This window comes from Lagenorhynchus albirostris, chromosome 20 (assembly GCF_949774975.1).
Source record: "Lagenorhynchus albirostris chromosome 20, mLagAlb1.1, whole genome shotgun sequence".
NCBI classification, from domain to species: Eukaryota; Metazoa; Chordata; class Mammalia; order Artiodactyla; family Delphinidae; genus Lagenorhynchus; species Lagenorhynchus albirostris.
The window spans coordinates 47,346,609-47,361,010 of record NC_083114.1 but is presented as its reverse complement, the minus strand read 5'-3'; the positions used below and the strand labels follow the sequence as shown (position 1 = coordinate 47,361,010).

General features: G+C 50.3%; 1 protein-coding gene across 2 annotated transcripts in view; it reads left to right on the top strand.

Annotated features, from left to right (window-relative positions):
* Positions 1-14,402, top strand: part of TBCD (tubulin folding cofactor D) — a 177,047-nt gene that overhangs the window by 76,061 nt on the left and 86,584 nt on the right. The gene's annotated exons all lie outside the window — the stretch shown is intronic.

Below are 14,402 nucleotides of genomic sequence, written 5' to 3'. Positions count from 1 at the left end.
CCTGCTCTCGGAGGGACTGCAGGTGCGGGTGTGGGAATAAGGAGAGGGGTGTGTGCTGCATGGGCACGGGTGCCAGGGTGGGCCTGCCAGGCTAGATGCTGTTTTAGTTTTTTTTTTCTTTTAAGGCTTAAGATTTTACTTGGCTTTACCTTCATATTGAATTAAAAAAAAAGTGTTTTAGTTACTTTTGTCTAAATTAAACATCCACATAATTTAGAGAGTGAAAAAATAGTTCTGAATCTTGTCACAAAAAAACAGCAGTTCCTGCTGTTCCCCTCGCCTCTTGCTGGTAATGAGCCACCCAAAGCAGATGGCTTAAAAAAACTACCATTTTATGATCTCGAGATTTTGTGGGTCAAGAGTCTGGTTTGTGCCGGGCGAGCCTTGCATCCTGTGGCGTTAGTGGGCACTCACCTGCCTCGTATCCTGGGGGAGCGGCGGGGCCCTCCTCTTCCCTTTAGTTTCACTCCAGAGGCCTCTCCAGGATGGTGATCAGTCTTAACTCCGTGTGGGACTCAGAGCGCAAGGCAGAAACTTCCAGTCTTCCGAGAGGCTAGGCAGAGAACCGTCCCAGCACCGTGGTGTCACACTTGGCTCCCAGGTTTGAGGGAGGGGATGGGCCCCACCTCTCAGTGGGAGGGTGTCAGCTGGCTGCTCCCCTCCCATCCTCCCTGCCAGGAGCCCCACTTGAACCTTTTCTTAGCTGAGGATTTTGGTATTTACCTCGTTGATTCCAAATAATATTACTCTGTTGCCAGTTTTGTTCCCTCCACCCCTCTCACTGCTCCCAGTTTCCCGTGTTGTCTGTTGACTTGCTTTTATGGGAAATGAGAATGTAGCTCTTTGGCCCCTCTGCCTCCACGCCTGCCTTCCCCGTCATCTGAGATTTCCTCTACTTCTTTCCTGAATCGGAAGCCAGGCTTCCTGGATCCCATGTTGTCCTCTCTCTTGGGTTGATCTTTTGTTTGGATATGAGGCACAGCCCTTTTGTAGGCCCCTGAGAAAGAATGCAAGAGAGGGGAATCTTTGGAGACCCTGAATGATTGAAAGGGTCTTTCTTCTACCCTTCTTCCTGGTTGATAGTCTGGCTGGGTATAGAAGCCTAGGCTAGAAAGCATTTACTGTCAGTGTTTTGAAAGTGATCTAGCTTTCAGTGCTGCTGCTGAAAAGTTTGTTGTGATTCGGATCCCTGACTCTTTACCCCCAACATTTTTAGTTTTTTTTATTTCTGACTGTGCTGGGGCTTCGTTTCTCTGCGAGGGCTTTCTCTAGTTGAGGCAAGCGGGGCCTACTCTTCATCGTGGTGCGCGGGCCTCTCACTATCGCGGCCTCTCCTGTTGCGGAGCACAGGCTCCAGATGCGCAGGCTCAGTAGTTGTGGCTCACGGGCCTAGTTGCTCCGTGGCATGTGGAATCCTCCCAGACCAGGGCTCGAACCCGTGTCCCCTGCATTGGCAGGCAGATTCTCAACCACTGCGCCACCAGATAAGCCCCCTGGCAGGAGTTCTTTAGACCCAACCAAGTTGTCAATTACTTGCCGCGCAGTCTTAATTTGGATGTTTGGTGGTCGTCTGGGTGGATCTTTTCAAGTCCAAAGAGATAGAGCAATAGGAGAATGAGAAAGACTGAGGGGGAAAAGCCTTGGCCTCAGTGCGCTTCTTCATGGCCAGAGAACTGGTCTCTGCCAGACCCTGCAGGCGACGTCAGCTGCCACTTAACGGGCTACTTGAATCTACATGGCTCAGGATAAGTCCCAGCCGCCCTTCAGAGGGGAGCCATAGCCCAGTAGGCGGATCGAGATTATGGCCTTGGAGGCCCCGCATTGGGTGCCAGAAAAGATGTTGCAGGAAAGAGAGTGGGCGCGAGAGGACGGTCACATCCCAAGTCACGTCTGCGTCCCTGGGATGGCCGCCCAGTGTGGGTTCTTGGCTTTGTGCAGGCAAGAATTCAAGAGCAAGACATAGTAAAGTGAAAGAAGGTTTATTCAGGGAGATACACACTCCATAGAGTGTGGGCCATCTTGGAAGGCAAGAGGCCTCCCCCAACATTTTAATATGAAAAATTTCAAACATACAGATAAGTTGTGAGAATTTGACAGTGAATGCTCAGACACCCAGCGCTGGTTATGCAGTGAACATTTTCCTCTGCCCTACCACACTCATGGCTCTCCACATTCCCTCGCCTTATCCACGCATCGATCCATCTCAAGTATGTGCTGCATTTCAGAGTCAGTGACAGACATCACTCACTTTACCCCTGAACCCCTTAGGCTTGTTATTAACTGTTCACACGTCTTCTTTTAAAGGTAGAATTCACATGTGATGAGGGCACAGATCCCAAGAATACCATTCCCGGAGTCCTGAGCGTACCCCCCGCTGGGAAGTGGCGCATTATGATCACCCCACCCGGAAGCAGCCGCTGGCTGGGTTTTTCTTCCTTCATAGATTAGTTTTACCTATTGTAGAATTTTGTATAAATGGTGATTCCCTGATTCTCCACATGCCACTGCTTCTCTCCTGCAGGCTCTTTTCTCTGTCCTCAGTGTTCTCATTTTCCTTAGCTTTCTCTTCTCTTCTCTTTCTCTTCTTTTAAGTATTTCTATTCTGCTATTATTATTTTTGGGTTCCAAGAGTTCATGCTGGTTCTCTGAGTGTTCCTTCCTTAGTAGCTTATTCTTAGGTAGTAGTTGCAATAGCTTCTCTTATTTCTCTGAGGATTTTTTTTTTTTTTCGCGGTACGCGGGCCTCTCACCGCTGTGGCCTCTCCCGCTGTGGAGCACAGGCTCTGGACGCGCAGGCTCAGTGGCCATGGCTCACGGGCCCAGCCACTCCGCGGCACGTGGGCCCAGACCGGGGCACGAACCCGTGTCTCCTGCATCGGCAGGCGGACTCTCAACCGCTGTGCCACCAGGGAAGCCCTCTCTGAGGATTTTAATGATGTTTTTTTTGGCAGGTAGTGTGGTTCTCCCTGTAGTCTCCATTTTGTTCACAAAGGTTTTCTGTTTTCAGTGTGACCCCTCCTTCACCTGCTTGCCATCGCCAGAAAGAGTTCACTCTCTTGCAGGGGTGGGTGGGGGGTGGTTAGGCACTTATTGAGTGTTTACTAGGTATAAGGCCTTGTGCTAAATAAGCATTCTATCAGTGTTAATCCGTTTAATCACTGCAACAACTCTTCACAATGGGAACTGTCAGCCTGATTTGCAGAGTCAAGCAGCACAGAGAGGTTAAGTAACTTGGCTGAGGTCACCCAGCCTGAAGGACGACAGAGCAGAGTCCTAGAGGCAGTGGGAAGGTTGCACTGGGAGAGGGATGGTCGTGTCTGAGTTGGATCGGGGACTTGTGCTCTGTGGCTGCTGCCAAGACACTCGAGTCTTGGCTCTGTTCTTTCGTCCTCCTGTTACTTGGAGCAGTTATCTGACCTGGGCGTCAGCCTTCCCCTCTGTAGAAAGTACCTTGGAGGCCTCTACTCATGGGTTTTCTTTGGAACCTGATGGGTTAATTACGACATCCCACCGAATTGCATTTGTCTGCTGGGAATGATATGCGTCACAGAACAAAACATCTTTGATGAAGGTAGCAGATTGCTTATACTTTTGACCTTACAAGTAAATACAAGTTAGTTTTAATTTTAATTGTTAGCACTCCTTTTGGGGTGCAGCATCCAGAGGAAAGGAAAAGGAAATGAAAACTCTACAGAAGATTCAAGGCATCATTTCAGTTTCTCTAATTTTGGTTGTTGTTAGAGACAGTAAGTCCTAAGCAGCTGCTGAGATGGCATTTGTTAAGTTCTTGAGACGAACACACGTTCTGAAAGGTCCTGTCCTCATGGCGCCGGGGAGGGCCCCTGAGGAGGGGAGCAGGGGATGGTTCCTGAGGCTGAGGGGCACCTAGCTGCCCAGACTGTCTCTCAGGGTCTCCCCTGAGACGTGAGTTCCACCTTCGTGGGTCACGTGAGATGTGGTGGGGCTCAGGCCAGCAGGCAGGATGCTGCTCCCCTGGGGGGACGTGGGTGGTGGGACTGCTGGAGGGCAGGGCACCTGTGTCTTTCATGGCAGCTTACACTCATGCACGTGCACACGAGTACACACACTTGCTCACTAGGCCTTTGTTCATTGGTTGGAGAACGAGTACGGGGGACGAGGACAGACACTGTCCCCTGCTGCCCCCCGCCCTGTGCTGACCACCCTGCCCCGCACCCACTCCTGCTTTGCGCCTCAGGCCCGTGTGCTCATCAGGGTCCCTCGACTATAATTCGTTTCCAGTTGGGGCCCCAGAGGGAGCAGCCTGTCCAGGGGGACTGGTCCTGAGGTGGCCCCACTTTGGGCCCCTCCTGCTTGGTTCCTCTCCCTGGGACCTGCGTTGTTCCCACGTCCTCCTTTCTGCCTGCGTCTTGGTGCCGAGCTCTGCTGCTGGCATTTGGCCTCTGTGTCTTGGTCAAGGCAGGATCTTTCTGAAGATGGAGGGGAGGCCCTGCCCTGGAGGGTCCTGCTGCTTTCCTGGACTCTCTTCTGGCCCTGCAGCCCGTCTGCTCGTCGGCTCCCGCCCCAGACTTGTGCTGCTCAGAGGTGCCGGCAGTGGGGCGGGGGGACTGTTGTCCTGGTATAGCCCGCGTGTGCCGGGAGGCTGCCCCCACGGGCCCCGCAGGTGGCTGGCGCCTGGGACCTCGCTCGAGCTGAGCTTGGTCTGTGCCGGGGCTGGGCTTGAGCCCACCAGGCCCTCAGGGTCCTCCCCTGTTGCACATGTGAGAGCTGGGCCCATGAGACCAAGCGTGGGGAGCATGGGGCACACGCCAGCTGAGCCGGGAGCTGGAACCATGGTCGTCTTTCTCAGGTGATGTACTTGGTTTCTCATTAAAAAAAAAAAAACCCTGAGGGTATCAATCTATTTTTGCTGATCAAACAGTTGAAAAATAGAAATGAAAGTAGAGTTTATTTAGCTGTCTGATGAGGCAGGCCAAGGGGTGTGAGAGTGTTCGGGGATAGTTTTATTTTTGGACGTTTACCTTCCTTTGATGATGAAGCAGAGGAATTCATTTGTAACTTGAAGTCTGAGATGTGTAATACATTACTTGAATTTTAATTTGCTTATTATTCTAGTAATGCCACTATTTGAATATTTATGGAACTGGAACTACTTTATGTTTCGGAGGGGAGCACACCGGCCTCCTTCCCGCCAGGCTGTCCAGTGTCTGGTGGCGCTACCGGTTTCAGTGTGTGTGGCCTGTGGGCAGCGTTAGTGCCTGCAGCTCCAGAGCCTGCAGCTCCCGCGACTCCTCCCCAATGACGCCTTCCCCCAGGGAGGTGTGGAACCTAGCAGAGCTGAGCTGGACCCGGGGCTCCTCCTGGCTCGGGAAGCCGCGTGGGGGCCAGGGCGGGAGAGGGGTTCTGCTTTGGACAGGGTCTTGGAGCCCAGTGTGATCTGGGCTGTGGCTTCTGTGTCTGAAGTGAAACTTGAAACCGTGAGCTCTGGCTTGTTTTGTCTTCGGCTGGGAGACTGATTCAGGTTTGTGACCTTGGGCCAAGATTAGAGGGTTCCCACAGCTTTCCTCACCTCTTCCCCTCTGTCTGCCTGACAGTATCATGCCTGTGTTTCAGGGTCCTCACTCATCCCTCCTTGGGCTTGTTACGGTTTTCCAGGGGCAGGTCATGTGGCACTTTATCTCCTTTTATTGAATTTGTATGTATGTATGTATTTATTTATTCATTAAATTAAAAACATCTTTTTTTTGGCCATGCCACGTGGCTTGTGGGATCTTAGTTTCCTGACCAGGGATTGAACACGTGCTCCCTGCTTGTAGAAGTGCAGAGTCCTAACCACTGACTGCCATGGAATTCCCTGAATTTGTATTTAAAAGGTGCTTTTTACCTGTCATCTCTGGATATGTTCACAACCATGTGTAGAAGTTACTTGGTTAAAGTAAACAAGGACAAGGAGAAAAATTAGCACACAGACTTTTTTTTTGGTCTCATGCTACAAATAACGTCAGTGAAAACATAGCAATAAAAGAGCCGTGAACAGACTAAAGACAGTGAGGGCAGGCCCCCTTCGTTCCCTTGTTCTGCTTGACTCCGGCTGCCGGCCCTCATGCGTGTGGTGTCGCAAAGCTCCGCTGGCTGGGCTCGCTTCCCAAGCTAGGCCCCCAAGGTCACTGTCGAAAGCCATCCACAGCATGAATCTTTTCCCCTTTTGTTTCCAGACATTGTTTTGGTTCTTTTTCAAATCTTCCTCTTTTCTTCACTATGGTTTCCATTCCTCTTTTTATGTGTTTAATATTCTAGGCCTGTATTTCCGATATTGTCTTTTAGGTTCTGTTTTTTGTCCACAGTGCTTGGGCTTCTGATCCTTTTGTGGTGTCTGCAGACTCTCCCTCATGTGTGTGCTTTTCTTGTGTAATTTTACATTGACTGCCTTTTACTCCACCTGTTTTGAGGCAGCTGGTTACAATGCTTCTCCAGGACTCAGGGGACAGCCTGGAGCAGGCTTCCTGTGAGTCCCTCAGCCTGGGCTCATCCCCGTCAAGGTGGTGCACATAGCCCTGGGGCTTTGACTCCTCGTGAAACTTGAGGCTGTGAGAAGCAGAAATCAGTAGGGTTGCAGGGATAAGTGGACGAATCTGGTGTCCTCTTGAGAGCTCAGAACACCTCTCTTGATTGCTGACAGTTCATTTATGAAATAGAATAGTGGGATGAAATAGAATAGCAGGGAGCCTTGTGTCTAAGACTTAGACAACAGAAAAACAGGCCTGATTCCGTGGGTTTGTGTAGGGCTCTGCAGCTGTGGTTGAGGGGATGCAATCTTAAGACACAGAGGAACATTTACAAATGCTGCACGTTTACTAGTAAGACCATAAAACAAGTCTCAAGAAATTTCAGAGGACCACTGGTGTACAGACTACATTTTTTGACCACAAAGCAATAAAATTAAAAGGCAGATACAGAAGGATAAAGGTATGATGTGAATTTTTAGTTTGAAAATATATGGATTTCTAAATAACACATGAATCAAAGAAGAAATCCCAATAGAAATTTTATAATAAAAATTTAAAGGTAAACATGAACAGTAACAAAATTATTATGTATCAGAACTCTCAAGATGCAGCTAGTAGTGTACTTACAGGGAAATTTAAAACCTTAAGCAGGAGTTGTGAAACTATGGCCCGCGGGCCCAAGCTGGCCTTGGCCTGTTTTTGTATGGCCTCGGAGCCAAGAATGGTTTCTCCTTTTTTCAACATTGTTTTAAAAAAAAGAAAAGGGAAGCAGCCAGTGGTCTGCAAAGCCTGAATGCTTGGGCTCTGGCCCTTTGTAGAAACTGCTGCTGACCCTTCCTCCCCTGCCGCCCCAGAATATTGTAAGAGAAGAAAGGCTCAAACTGCCAAGGAAGGAGTGAGGGAAGAGGTGAGGAGACAGTGAAGGGAGCATGAGAAATGAGTGAGGGAGAAGACACAGGTCTACAAGGATCAACAGCCAAAAGGCCTACCAAAGAGAGAGACTGAGAGACTTCCGGCTTATTGACAGAGCAGGAGGGGAAGCATATAAATAATAGTAAGACCACCGGATGGGGGCTGTGAGACAGGTCCTGTGGAGAATAAAGGCCACATGTCCAGAATATCTTTTGCTGATAACTTTGATAGCTCAGACAAAATAGACAGTCCTAGAAAAATATAACTTAACCAAAATTGACCCCGGTAGAGGTAGAAAGGTAACTTATCTGTGCTTTGGTATCCTTCTTGATGAATTGGGATAATAACTACCTATCTATGAGGTTTTAAAAATAGGTCTGTTGAGATATAATTTATATTCCGTATGGTTCACCTATTTAAAGTGTACAAATCAATGGCTTTTATTCACAGAGTTGTGCAACCATCACCACAATCAGTTCTAGAACATTTCATTACCCCAAAAGGAACCCCATGCCCCTCAGCTGTCACCTGAAACCTCCATCCTCCTCAGTGCTGCACAACCACTAATCTACCTTCTATCACTGTGGATTTGCCTATTCTAGTTGTTTCTGATAAATAGAATCATATAGCATGTGGTCCTTTGTGACTGGCTTCTCTCACTTGGCATGATGTTTTTCAAGGTTCATCCATGTTGTAAGCGCGTGTCAGTATTTCATTTCATTTTTTGGCCGAAGAATACTCCACAGTATGGTTTGCTAGGGCTGCCATAACAAAGTACCCAGACTGAGTGTCTTAAACAACAGAAATTTATCCTCACAGTTTTGGAGGCTGGATGTCCTGAGATCAAGGTGCTGGCAGGATTGTTTCTTTCAAGGCCTTTCTCCTTGACTTGCAGATGGCCACCTTCCTGCTGTGTCTTCGCATGGTCCGCCCTTTGGTCTGTGTCTGTGTCCTGAGCGCCTCTTCTTATAAGGACAGCAGCCCTGTTGGATTTGGGCTCACCCGGGTAGTCTTATTTTACCTTAATTACCTCTTTAAAAGCCCCATCTCCAGATACAGTCCCATTATGAGGTATTAGGGCTTGGGACTAAAACATGTGAATTTGGGGTACACGATTCAGCTCATAAGGACTGACCACATTTTGTTTATCCATGTGTCAGCTAATGGAGATTTGGCTGCTGTGAGTATGCTGCTGCTTTACGTTCCTGCTGGCAGGGCATGGGTTCCAGTTTCCCCATACCCTTACCAGCACCTGTCATTTTCCATTTTTTAAAAAATTATAACCAACCTAGTGGGTATCTGATTATGGCTTTGATTTGCATTTCCCTAATGACTAATAATGTTGAGCATCTTTTCATATACTTGTTGGCCATTTGTGTGTCTCTGGAGAAAAGTCTGTTGAAGTCCTTTGCCCATTTTTAAATTGGGTTGTTTGTCTTTTTGTTGTTGAGCTGTATGAGCTCTTTGTATATTCTGGATTCTAGACCCTTATCAGGTAGACAGTTTGCAAATATTTTCACCAATTCTGTGGTTGTGTATTTTTCTTGATCTTATATTGTGTCATTTTTGATGTAAAAATTTCACTTTTTTTTTTTGGCCCCACTGTGAGGTTTGCAGGATCTTAGCTCCCTGACCAGGGATTAAACCCCTGCCCTTGGCAGTGAAGGTACGGAAGTTCAACCACTGGACAGCCAGGGAATTCCCTCACCATTGTTTTTTTTTTTTTTTGGTCACACCACAAGGCATGTGGGATCTTAGTTCCCCGACCAGGGATCAAACCTGCGCCCGCTGCATTGGAAGCGTGGCATCTTAACCACTGGACTGCCAAAGAAATCCCCCTTACCATTGTTTTAATTCTTTCATTTGAGTTCTTTTTACGTGTGCAGTTTTGGGGTGTGAATGTGTATTTGTATATGTACATATACACACACGCACGTGTATGGGTTTTTAAAGGGTATCTTTAATTTTTTTGTTTTTAAATATTTGATACTTCTTTAATTAGAATTGAGATTGTTTATGAAAGAATTTATAGTTTGATGAAAGAAGTATTATGCATTTCTAAGTGGTATGTGTTTAGAATTTATACTTAACACATGTATAGAAGCCATGCAAATTACAAAACATCCTGTATAATATGGCTTTACCTATGTTATATTTAAGAGTTGAAATTCATAGTTTGGGTCAAAACTAAGATTGTGACATTTATGAATATAAAGTGATTTGGTTGTGTGTTATATACAGTGTGCTCAGAAAGTAATGTCTGTCCACATAGTTCATTATTTTAGACATGTTGATAATATTTATGCTATTTTAATGGAAAATCTTTTTCTGGATTTATTAATGAGAAACCTTGCTACCTGGGAAAACCCTTTGCCTACTAAAGTAATTTATTTCTATACCTCCCTAATTTTATCATCTGTTTCCTGCTAGCAGCAGGCCCATTTGGTGTTTAAAGTCCAGTGCAGGTTGGCCGACTTGACTGGGGAGTTACTTACACAGGAAAGACAGCTAGAGTGTCCATTTCACTTGAATTTCAGGTCTGCTCATGAAAGTAGCGTGTTAGCAGGTCTCCTGGTGACACATCTGGGTGGGCATGTGGCCCCAGGATCAGGTTGGTATAGTGTGCTTGGGGTGAGGTAGCCGTGCCCTCTCCGTGCTGCCCCATGCCCTCACCCATGGGTGAGGCTGCCTGGTGCACAGTGGCTCTCGCTGCCAAAGGAACCCCCCTGGGCGCTTCCCTACCCGGCCCCCACCGTGAAAGCCGTGGGGCTGCTGCTCTGCCTTACACGCCGGTGGGACCCTGGTCCCAGGCTTCAGGAAGTGAGGCTGCAGGAGCGCCCTGGGGAGCAGCCCAGCGGTCACTCCAGGAGAAGACGCACCGGCCTGATTTCTTGCGTGGCAGGCCAGGCCCTGCTGCAGGGTTCTCTGCTTGCCCTGTGCTTGGGTACTGTGGGAGTCGAAGTGTAGCCTGAGGTGGGTCCAGATCTTTGCGGGGGTGCAGCGGGCAGCAGGGAGGTGCTTGGGGGCTGAAGAAGTGAGGATGGAGCTCTGCCTGGGCTGCGTCATCGGGAGAGGCCCGTGGTGGTGGGGGGGACCTGCCATTTTCTGGACAAAGGGAGGATAAGGCCACACTCTGCCCCTACCTGGTGGGACCTCTCCCTGCTGTGCAGGCATAGCCTATGCCTGAGGGTCTGCGTCACCCTGGGAGGTCAGTGTGGGAGGTCACTGGGGCAGGTCAGGCAGCTTGGCTGTGAAAGATCCTCGGCCTGTGGTTAGAAGTCTGCCATCCACACTCCCCTGTCCCAGCTGTCCAAGGCGGTGACCTGGGTGGTGAGATTAGAGAAGAAAACTTCAGAGAACTTGGCCCCAGCCAGGCGTGGGCGTGTCATCAATCAAATACGAGTGGCCTGTTGTCTAACATTCACCCTTCTTCCTCGTCCTGGCCGTCTGACCTTGGGCCGCACGTCTGGTCCAGTGACTCTCAGCTCGGTGAGGTGGGTTCTCCTTCAGCATGGTCCTCCAGCCTGCCAGTCCTGACATTTGTGCCATGGACACTCTTGGGGCCAGTGGAGGTCTGGGCACTGCTGCAGGGAATCCAAGGCTGTGAGTCAGTGGCAGAACTGGTCCCTGACTTCCTGGTTAAGCCTCTAATTCTCCGGAGCGCTTGTTTTTGCTTCTTTCAAGTTGTTGTACTTGGGCCACTTTGTCATCAGCTGTGGCCGTTTCCTGCACCAGCGGCACAGCCGAGCTCCCCTCCCCCGTCCCGCCCCCTCATGTGGCCTTGGACAAAGAGACAGGACGGACAGGCACTGGTCCCCTGGTGCTGTGTCCTAGGCGGAGCGCAGAGGGATGGAAAGAGCCTTTGTTATCTCTCCCTGAGGAGGGTCGTTCAGAGATCACACGAGAGTTTAATTTGACAAGAACCATTACCTAGGTGGCTTGACAAGAAAGTTCTGACACAGAACGTAGACTAAGGCTGGGCAGGCCCCCTGGGGAGCCAGCACCCAGTGTGACAGCTGAGAACCAGGAGATGCTCCGGCTTTGCCGGGACTGAGAAAGTGAGAAACATTTGTGTCAGCCGAGGGCGGGGCCTCCTCCTGGGGGTTCAGGCTGCCCCCATGGGAGTTCACATCTCACCTCAGTTCTGGGGTGGTGGGAGAGCTTTGTCCCCTAGTCCTGGCCCCTGGGACACATGGTGGGCATCTGGACCAGGTGTGGGCGACATCAGTGGGATGGGTTCGTGCCTGTGTTTTCCCAGTGACAGCTTCCCCTGGGTTCACTTGGCGTCCTCTAGTTCGAATTTAATAAACCACAGCCGAGTGAGGAGAGAGCCCCTGTTCGATGGCATCGCTCCAGGCGCTGTGGGGCTGCTCGTCACCGCTGCTGATGAGGTGACAGCTGCTCATGCATAGCCCTGACTCAGCGGGAAGTGTGTGCCGCGGCCGCAGGCTCTTCAGGGCGGGTGGCCCCGGGTTGGGTCCAGTGGGGATGAGGCTCGGGGGCCGCCCGCTCCCTTCTCCTGGGAGGCTCTTCCTCCTCGCAGATCGGGGGAGGCCTGTCGGGGACTTAGAAGGAGTAGAATGTTTTGATCTTAGAGAAACTGAAAATTTGGGTTTTCGGGGTTGAAAAAATTAAAAGGGAGTCTGTCAGTAGAAGGTTGTATTTTTCTGAGGATTATTTCTAAGCAGTTTTATTTGACTTTTAGTGCAGTGGGGTGATGTTGTGATGTTCAGCTTAGGAACTGTTTGCCAGCCGAGAGCTAGATTAAGGCACTTGGTTCCCACCGTGGCCAAGGAATCAGTTTACCTGCGGAGGTTTCTAAACATCCAGGCAGCCACCCCAGGCCTGGGGGCCCTCCTTAGCAGATCTTCTCAGCAGGCAGTCTCGCCTTGTGCTGCGGCTCTTCTGCTCCTTCAGAGTGGCTGGGACGTGGGGGCAGGTCACCCGGATGGAGAGTAGCTGCTTGCTTTCACATGCTCCCTCTTTGGGAGGCTTGTTAATGTGGTTGGAGAAGTGAGGATTGGACCTTAATCTCTTTCTGTGACTTCCCAGTAGCCCAGGGGCTGGTGGTGAGAGAACCAGACCGCGGTCCCACCTGTCCCTGTCCTTGTATCGTCCACAAAGTGTCCAGGCACTCACCTTACTCCCAGACCAAATGCGTGGTCACAGTTTCTTTAGGCTAGGTGATAGGTGGGCGAGGGAAGGGGGAAAGAGGTTTTCCTCCAAAAGTTTTAGACTCTGTTGTTCGTATACATAAAATTTGGAGAAGCTGAAAGATTACTGATGGTAAGTATATTTCAAAGGGGGTAGAGAGGGCTTCCCTGGTGGCGCAGTGATTGAGAGTCTGCCTGCCGATGCAGGGGACGCGGGTTCGTGCCTCGGTCCGGGAGGATCCCACGTGCCGCGGAGCAGCTGGGCCCGTGAGCCGTGGCCGCTGGGCCTACGCGTCCGGAGCCTGTGCTCCGCAACGGGAGAGGCCACAGCGGTGAGAGGCCCGCGTACCACAAAAAAAAAAGGGGGGGGTAGAGAGGTATCTATTATCCTTCAGTTATAAAGAAGATTATGCTTGTGTGAAACATTAGGGAAATGTTTCCAGGAGGGATGGCTTAAGCAGTTTAAAAAATTGCGAGGGATGTGTGTCGTTGGAGAAAGAAGGAGAAACACTCTGATTCACTCAGAACATTTTTACCTGCTGTGTGCAAGGCAGTGTGCTAGATGGTGTGGGTGGGAGGCCGCTCTGGGGGCTGTGCTCCAACTGCTCTCCACATGCTGGCACTCTGATGCCTGCCTGGACCACCTTGACGGGAGGAAGGGCGTGGTTCGGGGCGGGGGACCCTCACTCAAGGGGAGGTGTGGTCCTCAAGCCTTTCAAATGCCGGTTCACAGTCAGGGACAGGTCAGTGAGCTAACATAGCACCATCAGGATTAAACAGAGAAATGTCTCTGTCATGTACACATCACAGTTTTCAATGCTAGAAATGTTCCTTGAGTCTGTTCTTAGGAGCATCTTTTTTTTTTTGGGTGGTACGCGGGCCTCTCACTGTTGTGGCCTCTCCCGTTGCAGAGCACAGGCTCTGGACGCGCAGGCTCAGCGGCCATGGCTCACAGGCCCAGCCACTCCATGGCATGTGGGATCTTCCCGGACCGAGGCACGAATCCGTGTCCCCTGCATCGGCAGGCGGACTCTCAACCACTGCGCCACCAGGGAAGCCCCTTAGGAGCATCTTAAATGAAGTGAATGCTGCACGGTGTCCTTCCTCTTCCCGTGGAGTCTTCTTCATGGGCTCGTTTCTTGGAGAGAAAGACGAGGAACCTTCCATGTGCCTTTTAACTTCACTTGCTCTTCCAGGTCTCTGTGAAGGGGTCCAGCATCTTGATTTCATGGAAAGTGCAGTTTGTCCTCAGAATATAAAACCTATTATGTCCTATGCCAATGTCTACCCGGGACATTGTCCTCACTGCTGTTGTCCACCTGTCTTTGCTCACCTTCTGCGGTGGGTACACTTCCTGTCCTTCTTCAGTAGTTCTTTGAGCACCCGAGTGTGCTGATGGGGCAGATGGCCCTGTGAGTGCTCCCTGATGGAGGTCCAGCTATCGGTTCCTGTTCTGGCCTGCTTGGAACCAGCTGGCCCCTGGAGGGTGGCTGTGGGGAAGCCCTGTCGATTTGTCCTGTTGTCTGTTTATTACTCAGTGGGTGGTGGTGGCAGAGGGTGCAGGTTGTCCTGTTTCTGGGCCTGGGGGTAGGGAATTCGGGGACCCCATGATTTCCGTTTCCTCCTTGGAGGCCTCTCGTCCCTCCTGAAGGCTCAGTTGCTCAGTCTCTCATATTTGCCTCATGTTCAGCGTCATCTTCATAGCACATGGAAATTGTGTTTCATTTCACGGGACCGGCAGCTCATTTCCCCTGCGCCAGAGAACTAGTACTGTAGAGGTCATCTCTTTACTCACAGCCGGCCTCACCACGGTCAGAAGTGCCAGCCAGCACTGAGTTGTCTCACACTGTAC